General features: G+C 39.3%; 1 long non-coding RNA gene across 2 annotated transcripts in view; it reads left to right on the forward strand.

Annotated features, from left to right (window-relative positions):
- The window catches only part of LOC110260334, a 163,072-nt gene that overhangs the window by 63,675 nt on the left and 86,572 nt on the right, over nucleotides 1-12,825 (forward strand). Inside the window, exon 4 of one of the 2 annotated variants that reach the window (XR_002343456.1) lies at nucleotides 9,444-10,423. The exons of the other annotated variant lie outside the window; for it this stretch is intronic. This is a non-coding gene — a long non-coding RNA (uncharacterized LOC110260334). Of the gene's footprint in view, nucleotides 1-9,443; nucleotides 10,424-12,825 lie in introns of those variants that run through there. 2 annotated transcript variants of the gene reach the window in all.

The following is a 12,825-nucleotide window of genomic DNA, read 5'->3' on the forward strand; positions in this document are numbered from 1 at the left end:
TTATTCAATCCATTTGTATTTCAAGGGAAATTCGGTCCACATGTTTCTAATTCATTTAGCACTAACTCACCAAAATATTGTTTCTCTCGGTGCTATTTTCTGTCCAAAGGCTTTTCAAGCCCCTTCCTCCTTTTTTTTTTTTTATTTCTTAGAAACAAAAAAGATACAGTTTTCTGAGAGTAAATCCTAGGAAACTACCAAAAGATTTACTAAACACTGAAGCTGGGATTCTTTGAGTTTGAAACTCTTCCGTCAGTCTTCCTTGGTTCATGCCAATCTCTCTCAGCTTCTCAAGCTTGGTTTCCTTGCCTTTTTCTTTCCTTTGGTCAGGTTCTTCTTTGTTCACACTGACCCTCCACCAATTTCAGGGTTTCTATCACCAAAGTCCACAGACCTCCAGACACCTTAATCCTCTTGGCGAATGCCTCCCTTTTAATGAAAACCTTCCAAGGCCGGGGCCAGTAAAATAATGGATTCATACTGCCTTCCAAAATATCCTCATGGGCTCTGTGGCAAACCTTAAAAATTGATACACTAAAAAAAAAAAAAGAAAAAAAAAAGAAGAAAAGAAAAGAAAAAAATCTGATCTTTTAAAGTACTGTGTGGTGTGTGTGTGTGTGTGTGTGTGTGTGTGTGTGTGATATCTTGTGTCCAATTAATGTTGTCCTAACTCAACAGTGCCTAAGGGTAAGGAACTTGATAGTATATTCATTGTGAGTGCTCCAAAAACAGCAAAAGCTGTGCTTAAGAATAAGTTCCCACATCACTTGTGGAGCCTTCTTACCACAAAGGTTTAACCTGACTCTAATTATACAGAGAGTTGGAAGCATTCTATAAGACAGCTTCTTGGGACTCTTCAAAAATGTGAATGTTATGAAAGACAAAAGCTATCAGGAAACTCCTCTCGATTAAAGAAATTAAAGAGATGTGACAACTAAATGCAATAAGCTGTAGTTTATAGAGTTCTGGAATTAAGAAAAATATCTATAGGGATATTCTGAGACAGTTGCAGAAATTTCGGTATGTAGCATTTCTTGGGTATTGAAATGATGTCATGGTTATATAGAAGGGTTCATATTCATATGTGTGTATATATATACATATTTGTATGTAGAAAGAGAGTAAACATAGAAAAATTTTAATACTTGATAAATATACATACACTTACCCCTGCACACATAAACCCACACCTACAACTATACATATACACACCCACCCACTCATGTTCATACACATCCAGATAGTCACATACAGAAGAATGTGTAGGAGATTCCTCTCTGCAGATTTGTTTATCTCAAACCAGAAGTCTGTTTACTCCTTTTTAAAATGTAGTTGATTTACAATATTGTGTTAGTTTCAGGTATACAGCAAAGCGATTCAATTATGTATACACATGCAGATTCCTTTCCACTATAGGTTATTACAAGATACTTAATAAAGTTCCTTGTGCTATATACAGTAAATCCTTGTCTTTTTATCTGTTGTATAGTGGTATGTATCTGTTAATCCCATATTTCTAATTTATCCCTCCCCCCCTCCCTTTTGGTAACCATAAGTTTTCTGTGTCTATGAGTCTCATTTTGGTTTTATAAATATATTCACTGTATTATTTTTTAGATGCCACACATAAGTGGTATCATATGATGCTTGTCTTTGTCTGACATACTTCACTTAGTATGATATTCTATAGGTCCATCAATGTTGCTGAAAATGGCAATATTTTATTCTTTTTTATAGATGAGTAATATTCCATTATATATATCTCATCTTTATTCATTCATCCATTGATGGACACTTAAGTTGCTTCCATGTCTTAGCTGTTGTAAATGGGGCTGTTGTGAACATAGGGGTGCATGTACCTTTTTGAGTTGGTTTTCATCTTTTCTGGATGTATACCCAGAAACAAGATGTCTGGATCATATGGCAACTCTATTTTTAGTTTTTAAAGGAACGTCTGTACTGTTTTCTGTAGGTATTGCACCAATTTACATTCCCATCAACAGCATAAGAGAGTTCCTTTTTCTCCATACCCTCTCCAGCTTATAATTTGTAGATATTTTAATGATGATCCTCTGACCAGTGTGAGATGATACCTTATTGTGGTTTTAATTTGTATTTCTTCGGTAAATAGTGACATTGAGCATTTTTTCATGGGTCTGTTGGCCGTCTGTATGTCTTCATTGTGGAAATGTCTATTTAGGTCTTCTCTCCATTTTTTGGCTGGATTGTTTGCTTTTCTGATTTTGCATTGTATGAGCTGTTTGTATGTTTTGGAAATTAACCTTTTGTTGGTCATATCATTTATATATATTTTTCCCATCCTGTAGGTTGTCTTTTCATTGCTGTTTCCTTTGCTGTGCAAAAGCTCTTAAGTTTGATTAGGTCCCGTTTGTTTACTTCTCTTTGTCCTCTTTTTTTAAACATTTACATCTTTGAGGTCACTTTCATATCATGCAAGTTCAATATGCACAGATGGGAGTTCTCTGGTGGCCTAGTGGGTCAAGGATCCAGTTTTGTCACTGCGGTAGTGCAAGTTCAGTCCCTGGCCCCAGACTTTGCATGCCACAGACACAGCCAAATAAAACCCCTCAAAACAAATAATATGCACAAATGTTGGTTATTGGTAATAATATTCCAAATGCGTATTCTTGCTATGTGTTCAGGTAGGCTTTTAAAGCAGGAATTCTGAATCATGCTTAGAGCAATGGGCTTTCAAAAGACTAAGAACCACCTAAAAATATGTGTACATATATTTTTCCTGGTAAAGTATACATAATTGTCATCAAATGTACAGAGAAAACTTTACAGATGATTTTTTTAACTGCTTTAAGAAGTATCTAGTTATTTTGTTTATTAAGAGAAACCTCAGACAAACCTCTAATTTGTCATCGCTAATAATGCCTGTGTTATTTTACACCAAGAAATTCACAGTAGCAAGTAGAAGTCCTTCGGTACAATTGAAGTCTCTTCACCAGCTGCACACGTTAGGTGTCAACATGCATAGAGACCTGAGAAGCTCAGCACATGGGTAAGGTATTTAAATAAGCACTTTACAAGCCAGAGAAAAGGAAAGAAAGAAAATGGAAAGTTAAGTGGCCAAACTGTGCCTGGGCTTGTACATTTTAAAGATTGCAGCATGCAGCCCCCCAGAGTATGAAAGGAGAACTGACTGTGCCTTCTAATTAGAACAGAATTAACCTCAGCAGTGTGACTTTTGTTTTGGAAGGGGATTTGGGACATCACTGGTTTATGGGACACAATTGTACACCAGGTGGTCCTAGTTAGGTGAGAGATTTTATGTAAAAATAATCCTTCTTTGGCTTTATTCAACACAATAAAACCACTAAGACGTTTTCCCATATGAAGTATTTCTACAGGCACATTCAAAATGTTAATCCCCCTTTTTATATGCATTTTTCATGACTCCTAAGAAGTTTACCAGGTTGGGAAATTTGCAAAGACTGGGTCCCTTGACAAACTTAGGGGATGCTTTTTACCATAACAGATTTGTTTTGTTTTGTTTTCAAGTGAGCCCAAAATAACTTTCATAATATCCCTCACCATGGAATCACAAATAGGGTCAAATATTGTTATCCTAACTGCATAAATGAAGGCAGAGGTTTCACTGTGACGTTTAAAGGCTATCACATTCTAAGTACTGCACCTTCAGTCACCTGGAGTGAACATTCTAGAATTTTATCCACAGTGAAAATTCTTTGTTAGAGTTCTATTAGTGAAAGTAAGTAATAAGCAGTTTTATGCTACGAACACAAAATCATACAGTGCACATTATACATACAGATGTATACACGAATACGTCTCTAACACAATGCCTGACATTCAGAACAATCATCTGAGGCTCTGGGCATTTCTAAAGTGCCTGCAGACTCTTCCCTGAAAGATAAAAGCCATGCTCAGGAGAGTTGAACTCTCTGAGCTTGGTGGCGTGAAAAGAATTCAGACTGGATTTGAATTCTGAAATCATCTTTATGTGACCTGGAGAAAAGTTATTTAGTCTCTCCAAGCTTTATCTTCTTCCTCACCATGTGTTTTATGAGGACTAAAGGAGACATCTTTTGATTGCTCTCATTCAAATAGATTATTCCATTAACCCCTTTTCCTAACAGGCCTCTCAGTAGAGTTCACCTACATCCTGGCCATTTAAAATAGAAATATATACTTTCTTGCCTATTTCAAGTGCCAGTCTTCTATGTGAGTGTATATATGGGTATTTTAGGCACAGCAACAAGAATGAAACTACAGCTTTTGTCCATGTCCTATACCACATTAGTAAAAGTGTCAAGAAACAGTACATATGATTAATGCTGCTGAAATAGGCAGGAAATTATTCAGGTGGATTCAATCAACTCAGCCGAACATATAGGTAGCTTATTAAAATTTAGACAAAAGTCTACAAGCACTTAATACATAACGATGACTCTAGACCTAAATTAAGGGCTCTCCCCGCCCCCATGCACCCCAGCCCCTACAACTTACTGCCTAGAAGCAGCCACTCTTCTTACAGCTGAGTTATTGACCTGCTTTTCAGCTATTTTCCCCTCTCTGAAAGTAAGACTCATGACCTTTCTAAGCCCTAACCCAAAGCCCTTGCTCAGACACTGCGCCATTGAGTTTGCCCTTGAGGCTGTCTCTTACTTACCAGAGCAAAGCAATGTGAGATTGACAAGCTGCAATTCTCAACTATACCTTCAAACCCGTGAGCTCTTCCACCTTGACCAAAATTTTGAAGAAAAAGAGAGACGATACAGATTTAATCGACCTGGAAAACCATAGTTTTCTAGACAAAGGATCCTGCATCTGGCTCACTGGGGTGAAACTGCACCTTGGATATTTAAAGCAGTCATTTGAGATAACACAAGTTAAAGCACTCTTTCAAACTTAAACTTATCTTTATTACTATTATTGCAGCAATCAGTGTGGCCTCTTTCCTTCCCACTCTGTAGGATCACTTCACCTAAGTTTAGGAGAGACAGGTCTCCTCTCCTAGCCAACCCCAGCCTGAAATTCCCTTGATTCCCACAAAGGGCTTCACTGCTTTTAAAGTTAGCTCAGAAAGGGAGCTTAATGTGGCAGTAAAAGCTCTGTCTCTTAGTCCCAATTCTTTGATTTACCAGCCACAGGACCTTATTAATAATAATATGACCTGTCTGTATAAAGCATCTCCCATTCAAAGAGTAACAGATATGTTTGTGGCTGATAGAACTTTGGAGAACTCCAGACAATTAAAGATTTTAACTGGAAAATTCTATACAAGAGTAATAATAGCAGTATTAATTGACACACCCATTATAGATCTAAAAACACATCTATTATAGATTCTGTATAACAATACCTAGAGTCTGTGTGAGAAGGCAGACACAGTCTGGTGCTTTAGGGAACTACAGTAGAGCTCTAGCCCTCGTCCTTGCATTTACCAGCTAGGTACTCATGGGAAAGTTACCAGAACAGCCTAAGTCTCTATTCTTCTCATCTATAAAGTGAAGGCATCGCTCTAGATCAGAGTATCCCAGCCTATGTTCCTTTCTATCCATTTTGCTGCCCTGTCCCCCTTCATTCCTACCTCCACAAAAATGAACAATCTGCAGTGAAATCCATTCAAAAACCGTCTTTATCATACAAATTTATGTTGTGAACATCCCAAAGGGGTATTCCTTGTTTAGCACTTTCCAAAACTATTTCCTCACAGTATTATTTTCTGAACAGGAAAGAAAAAAGTCTTTAACCAGCAACATACCTATGTCTAGACCGAGACTTTTTAAACAGGGTTTATTGTATCATTCTTTGGTTGCTAGATCTCCTGAAATCAGAAAATGGGCAATTTCTGCTGACTGCATTCGTTATTCTCTCCTTGGTTAAGAGCAAGTTCTCATCCCCTGTGCTGCCATTTGGCTTTAGAGGTCTTCCTGAGTCATTCACCAATTGTCTCCGTTAAAAATAGGCCCCTGTCATGTGGGAGAGATCACCGACAACAGCAGGCATGACCTTATTTGACATTACACACTTGCCTCAGAAGCTTCCCTCTCCTAGGCGTCTTTGAAAAGCCCACCAAGATCGAGATATTAATGTGGGTGGAGCCTATACGAGCCATGTTCAAGTGAGGCAGGAAAAGACTTTCCCAAAGAAAAAACAAACAAAAACACCCAGGAAAGATGTAAAAACCTCTCCCGATCGAAGTCCTGTAGAAAATGGTAAGGAGGAGGAAATAGGGTTGTCTGGAGAATTTTTCCCTGTTCATTTGGCTTTGGTTTTTTGTTTTGTTTTTAAACTCGGGAGAAGTGTGTATAACAGAAGCCAAGTGCCATTCTTTCATAAAGTCGTGTGGTGGTCCCTGAGGGCTGAGGAAGGGGGATTGTGACCTGGTTTGTCTAGATTCTTGCCTCAGATAGAGGCAAGAATAGAGGTGACTGTGATCTGGTCTCCCACCTCAGTGTGTGTTGGTGAATATGTATATCTTTTAATCTTAAACTATAAAAGTACCACAAATAACCTGTACCTTTTAGGAAAGAGAAGAAAAATCACTCATAAAACTGCCATGTGAACCCTGGAAGTACTTTCGTGTATATCCTTCTAGTGCTATAAATAGGCTTCTTATTTTTGTAGTTATAACTCTAATGTATAAAAGTTTTTTCATTTAACCTCTTTATTTATATTCTATCATACGCTTTTTCCCATGGTGGTAGTAAACCTCATTATCATTTTTTAATGGCTACGTACAATTTAATCCATTTATTTACTTTCCTATTCCTTTATTATAGGACTTTTAGTTGCTTTGCATTTGTAAATTACTCTGCAGGAAACATCTTTGTGCAATTGTCCTTTTTCAGATCTCAGCTACTTTTTAAGATCTATTCATGGACATGAAATGAGTCTTGCTTGATATAAAACACTGAACGGCTTTTTGAAATGCTTGGGTCACTGTGATGTCATGACGGTGTTAACGGCCGTAGTTCTTAACATTAAAAACATGTTTTTATTAACTTAAAATATCTTCATTTTCATTTACATTTCTTTAATTATTAGTAAGGATGTACCAACTTTGGAAATCAGACCAGAATCCTTTCACTGAGAAAGTGTAGCTCTCTGATAGTACCTGCTTTCTCCTTAACAAATTTTTAATAATTTGCAAGTTGGTAGACTCAGTGCTCTAACCTTCAGGTCAAAGTCAGGCCTCAAGTTACAGGGCAATCAATCAAGGAAAGTTCCACACTGGACTTCCAGCCCTGCCCCCTGCCAGAACAGAAGCAGAAACTGCTCTTTTCAGAGATTGCGCTGGGTTCCCAGCTAGGCTTTATGCAGCTATTATTTTCCTAGAGTTTAGTGTCACTCTCTGCACTTGTAAAACTTCAGTTCTATGTGCTACATATTCGTAGGACACCTATTTGGGGCTAAATAAATGTGATAGGTCCTATAGATTCAAAAATACTTAAGAACCAGGCTTGCTGAGCAAGGTTAAATCTAGCACAGTGGTTCTGAAACCTGGCTAATCATAGATTCATCAAGGGAACTTCCAAAAAAAAAAAAAAAAGTTTCCCGGATTCACCTCAGACCTACCAAATCAGAGGTTTCAGGGATCTGTATTTCCACCAAGCCCCCTGAGGTAAGCCGGGCTCAGGAACAAGTAGCCTAGAGTATGCTTCTTGGTGGTGGGCTTAGGATGACAAAGTTACAAAGGTATAAAGCAGTAATATATAAACAAGCAGTTGTCGGAGAGAAGTGAAAAAGGGGGAAATTGGCTTAACCCTGGGAGAACGATGAAGCTCATCAGAATAAAGAGCGAATTGCATGAAGCCTATTAACGGTTACCTTCACAATAGCCTTTTCAAGCCAAAGGTGATATTTCTTATTTTGCTGTAAAAAGAGCACTGCAGAGTTCCCCTTGGGGCTCAGCAGAGATGAACACAACTGGTATCGATGAGGATGCCAGTTTGATCCCTGGCCTCGCTCAGTGGGTTAAGGATCTGGCGTTGCCGTGAGCTGTGGTGTAGGTCACAGACAGGGCTCAGATCTGGCATTGCTGAGGCTGTGGCATAGGCTGGCAGCTGTAGCTCCAGTTTGACCCCTAGCCTGGGAACTTCCATAAGCTGTGGGCTAGGCCCTAAAAAGACAAAAAAAAAAAAAAAAAAAAAAAAAAGCACTGAGCTTACCTTTTGGCTGGGTTATTGGAATTGCTTGCCTTTCATTTCTTCCCTCCAAGTCACTAGAGGAATCCTGTAAAACACAGATGTGCTCCCCATTGTCACCAAATAAATCCCTCCCTTCTTAACATAACAATCTAGGTCCTCTATCAGCTTTCTCAGACTACCCTTCTGTCTTACAGTGATGAAATCAGAGTATTATTGGATATGTTGTTGTTTCCAAACTGTGTACCCTACATTCCAGCCCCTCAGTCTAAGTCTCAGTTTCCAAAGATGCCCAGTATGTTCTCATCCCATCCCACCCCATTGATATGCGAGCAGCCTTGCCCCCTGGAATGTGCACTCCTCCTGTCTAGTCCAGCTCCAGTCTTACATCTCTCCAATGTCTAGTACCAGCCCCCCTTTAAATTCTCCTACCACTGTTAACTGTCATTTGGTGAGTATCTGCACTGTGCTATGCATAGCACTAAAAGTTTTACACATGCAATTTCACCAATGTACCGTAAGTTAGGTATGCCCATTTTTCAGGTAAGGCAAATGACCAGAGAAATCACAGTATGTAAGTTACCTAGCTAAAAAGGAACAGAGCATGGAGTCAAACCCATAACAAAGCCTAAATTATAGTATTTCCTCTTTGAGACCTCAGCCACCTAAGACCTCCCATTGTTTGTTATCTATTTGAGAATCATCACTTTCTGCCTTGTGTTACACTTAGTTCCAGATAATTTGGGCTCCATCTCTGGGGAGCAGTTTCTCAAAGGCAGAGCTCCTAACAGGTGACTAGCACTTAGTGCTCCCTAGAATGCCTAAGTTGTGTATTTCCATAAATTCTTAGTGAATGTGTATAGAAACAAAATGAATATAGTTGTAGTCTCACTGATGAATTTTTGCGATGAAATAGACTAATTTTCTGTAGAATCTCATCATTGTATATCTTGTTTACTACACTGACTCAGACATTCTAGATATATTTGCCCTTAAAATAAACAGAGCCCAAAGGTAAAGTCTGACACCAGAGTCAGCTTGCAAGCTGTTGTTAGTCTTATCCCTCAACATTATAAAAGGTCCCACTGGATTAGCACTTGAAATGTCATGCACTTAAAGCACTTTAATAATTTTTTAAAAGCAGCCTTGGCTATGATCGCACATACATTATGAGTAATAAATAGGAAAATGACTATAGGAACCACATGTGAATATTATCTACTATGAAAACTGGAATGAAATTTAACAAAATAAATTATGCTCACTCTTCTAAATTTAGGACTCATATCTCATCCTCTGCAGGTCAAAGATGCCTTGAAGGTGCAATGGTAGAATCCCAGGGCATTTCAGGATCCTCTCGTTCTCAAAGTGGCCCCTTATTCTGTATTCTCCCAAGAATAGTGCTTTCAAATGCTTTAAAAATTTTGTGTTGTGTTTCTGAACCTTAGCCATTACTTTGCTTTTGTAAGAAAATGACTGGGCGTCTGTTTAAACAAACAAACAAACAAACAAACAAAAAACAGCTCTGAAAGTCAAAGGAAATTCCATCATTCCAAGGGTTTCTTATGAAGGGAACACTGTTGGGGCCAAGAAGGGGTTAACCCTGAGTCACTCTCCTCCCACCTCTTCTCTCAGCCTCCCAGATACCATACAGCTGTTGAAAAGTATCTGTCAACAAAACTATTACTGTCTTTCCTGGGATCAACACTATGTCCTGGACCCTCAAGGTCAGCAGAGCTGCCTTTAGAGCAAGGAGAGGCGACAGGCAGAAAGCTTGCAAAAGCAGTGAAACCCCAAGTGACACTGGCAGGTGGAGGGCTTTCCCCAACTGCTGCGAATTCTAGAGGGAAAGGTAGGGCTCAAAGGGGAAAGGCTGCCCAACAAGATAAAGACATATTTCCACACCCTAAAAACCCTTTTCTGGAACAGCCTGAGTCCTTCCTCTCCCTTTCTCCCTTCTTGTCCCAGCTCATGCATGGTTCAGTTAGGAGAAAGAGTTGTTGTGAAGAATAAGTGACTAGACGTAGTATAATAAAATATTGGCTAATGGTTAAAAAACAGCTACTATTTGTCTGCCGCGTTAAGTCCTTTATATGTATCTACTTCGTGAAAGAACAAAAAGACAGAAACACCCTGCAAAGTTGAATCTGTCCTTTTACAGACAAGGAAACCAGTTAGGAGAGGTTAAGTAACTTAAAGTTGTTGAACTAGTAGATGGTGAAGTCAGAGTTTGAACCAAAGTCTAACTCTTACACCCGTGCATTTAATTACTGAGTGTGTTTCCTGCCTTCCTTTAATTCTCTTCTACTGTAGGAGGAGAGCCTGTTCTAGAGAGGATCAGACACAGGCAACCCAATCTCCTGGGATGTCTCATGTGACAGATTTCTATTGCCAGAAAGTCATGGTCAAGAGTCACAGTATGATTGCTGGTGGGATCTAAATTGTACCATCTTTCTGAAGGGCCATCTCTCAGTAGTCATCAAAATCCTGGAAAAGTGACATACCTTGACTTTACAGTTTAAATTAAAAAAAATAAAGACATTCACAAAATTTAGGCAGAGGTATTCATTGATGCTATTGATAATATTAACAAGTAAGGGGGAAAACCCTTCTGTTAAAAATCAGGATTTTAGGGAGTTCCCTTTGTGGCTCAGCAGGTTATGAACCCAACTAGTATCCATGAGGATGTGGGTTCAGTCCCTGGCTTTGCTCAGTGGATTAGGCTCTAGCAGTGCCATGAGCTGTGGCATACGTTGTAGACGCAGCTTGGATCCCACGTTGCTGTGGCTCTGGCATAGGATGGCGGCTGCATCCAGGATGGATTGGATTCCTAGCCTGGATCTTCCATATGCCACAGATGCAGCCCTAAAGAATACACACATACAAAAAAAAAAAAATCAGGATCTTGGTTAAATTATGAAATATATTGGATACTATAAATCCATTAAGAACAAAGTTATAGAATAAATAGACTGACATGATAATACGTTCATGATATATTGTGATCAAAATAGTTTGCAAATAGCATTAAATATGAGTCTATTTAAATTGATGTGTATATGTATATTTACATTAAAATTATATACCAAGCTAATAGCCCAAATGGGTGGGTGTAGAACTTATAACTATAGAATTATAAAATCTTGGGTTGAAGGGGCTCTTAGAATTGGTTTATTCCAGAGGTGCTTTTTCCAACATGCCTGACAGATAATACCCAGCATCTGATCCTGGGCTTCTGCTGTCAGGGAGCTCATTATCACCTCCTTTGCCCAATTTCGACGAATGTTTGTATAGCACGTGTAGTTTACAGAATCTTCTGTCTACACAGCACAACATGCTTTAGCAGAAACAGGAGGGTTCAAATTTAATCCTTCAAAAAGATTCACTGCTGAGAAGCCATTTTCTTCCATAACTTTCTCTTCAGGGGAAGACTATTATGTAAATCCAACTAAGCAAAGCTTATGCAATAATTTGAGCTTTCCCAATCACCAGCAGTAACAGCTCCAGTATCTATAACCAGCATCAGAATCTGTAGCTAGTGCCTCTAAAGGCTTTATTTGTTTACATTAGTGATAAGTGCCTCCAAGGGGCTTTGTTTATTTATGTTAGTGATACTTCTGGAAAATTCTGCCAATGAAAGCCAGGCTCCACAGGATAAACCGAACACAAAAATGAGAAACTTACTGTACTGTATGCAAAACCTAGAGCTGAGCTAGGTCCTCAGGGTATGTTTAATGTTCTTGAATTTTCTAACTTGTTCTCCTGGCTTACAGTCTGTGCATCACCAAACTCTATAGCAGAGTACTAGCCAAAGTCAAGAAGTTTTTCTGAAACTGGACATCCATGTGGTGAGACAGAGAATTATTTAATTTGGAATAGCAAGTTAGCCATAGAAAGAAGGTGTGTGTTTGGGGGAGGGGGTGGTGATACATGTAATTCAGTCACTCAATCATTCATTCATCCCTCCATCTGTGTGCCAGGCATTTAACTAGATGCTAAGCAGTAGGGCACAAGACTAACAGTTGCTCACTGCCCAGGGGTTCCAGTAGAGCACAGTAACCGCTATGACGGTGAAGGCCTGAAGGATGGAATGATACATCAGGAAGAAAAGAGGGGGAGGTGAGGATTCCAGGAAGAGGAAAGACTACACACAAAGAATCAGTAACCTGAAGGTAACAGCTGAGTGGCCAAAAGTTGAATTTTGCTGCAGAGAGAGCAACTAGCCAGCTAAGCAAAGGTCAGATCGTGAAATATCCTTTAGGCCAGCTCAATGTCTGGATTTTATGTTCAAGCAAGAATTACCTGGCAATACTCTGTAGCATGGTAGGTAAGAGCCTCAATTTTAAAATCGACGCCTGGGTGTGAAAGCCTTCACTCTTATCATGAACCCCTTGAAACTGCTAATATTCACGCACTCCTGACCTTCAAAAACGGCAGTCTCATATGGTTCAACCTCATTTAAAAAAAAAAAAAAAAAAAAAGGAAGAATTGGTTCCCATCTCTGAAGCAGCCGGAGCCTGCCGAGGTCCCATTCATTACCACAGGGAGTGACACAGCCTATCGGAGTCCAGCCAAAGGCCCGCAGGTCTGCTGACTCCTGTGAGAAATGACACCTGCCTTAGCTGGCAGCACAGGGCAGGCTGTGCCCAGAAAAGGCACTAAGTTTCAGCATGCACTCCATGTC

Source organism: Sus scrofa, chromosome 4 (genome assembly GCF_000003025.6).
Source record: "Sus scrofa isolate TJ Tabasco breed Duroc chromosome 4, Sscrofa11.1, whole genome shotgun sequence".
Classification (NCBI taxonomy): domain Eukaryota; kingdom Metazoa; phylum Chordata; class Mammalia; order Artiodactyla; family Suidae; genus Sus; species Sus scrofa.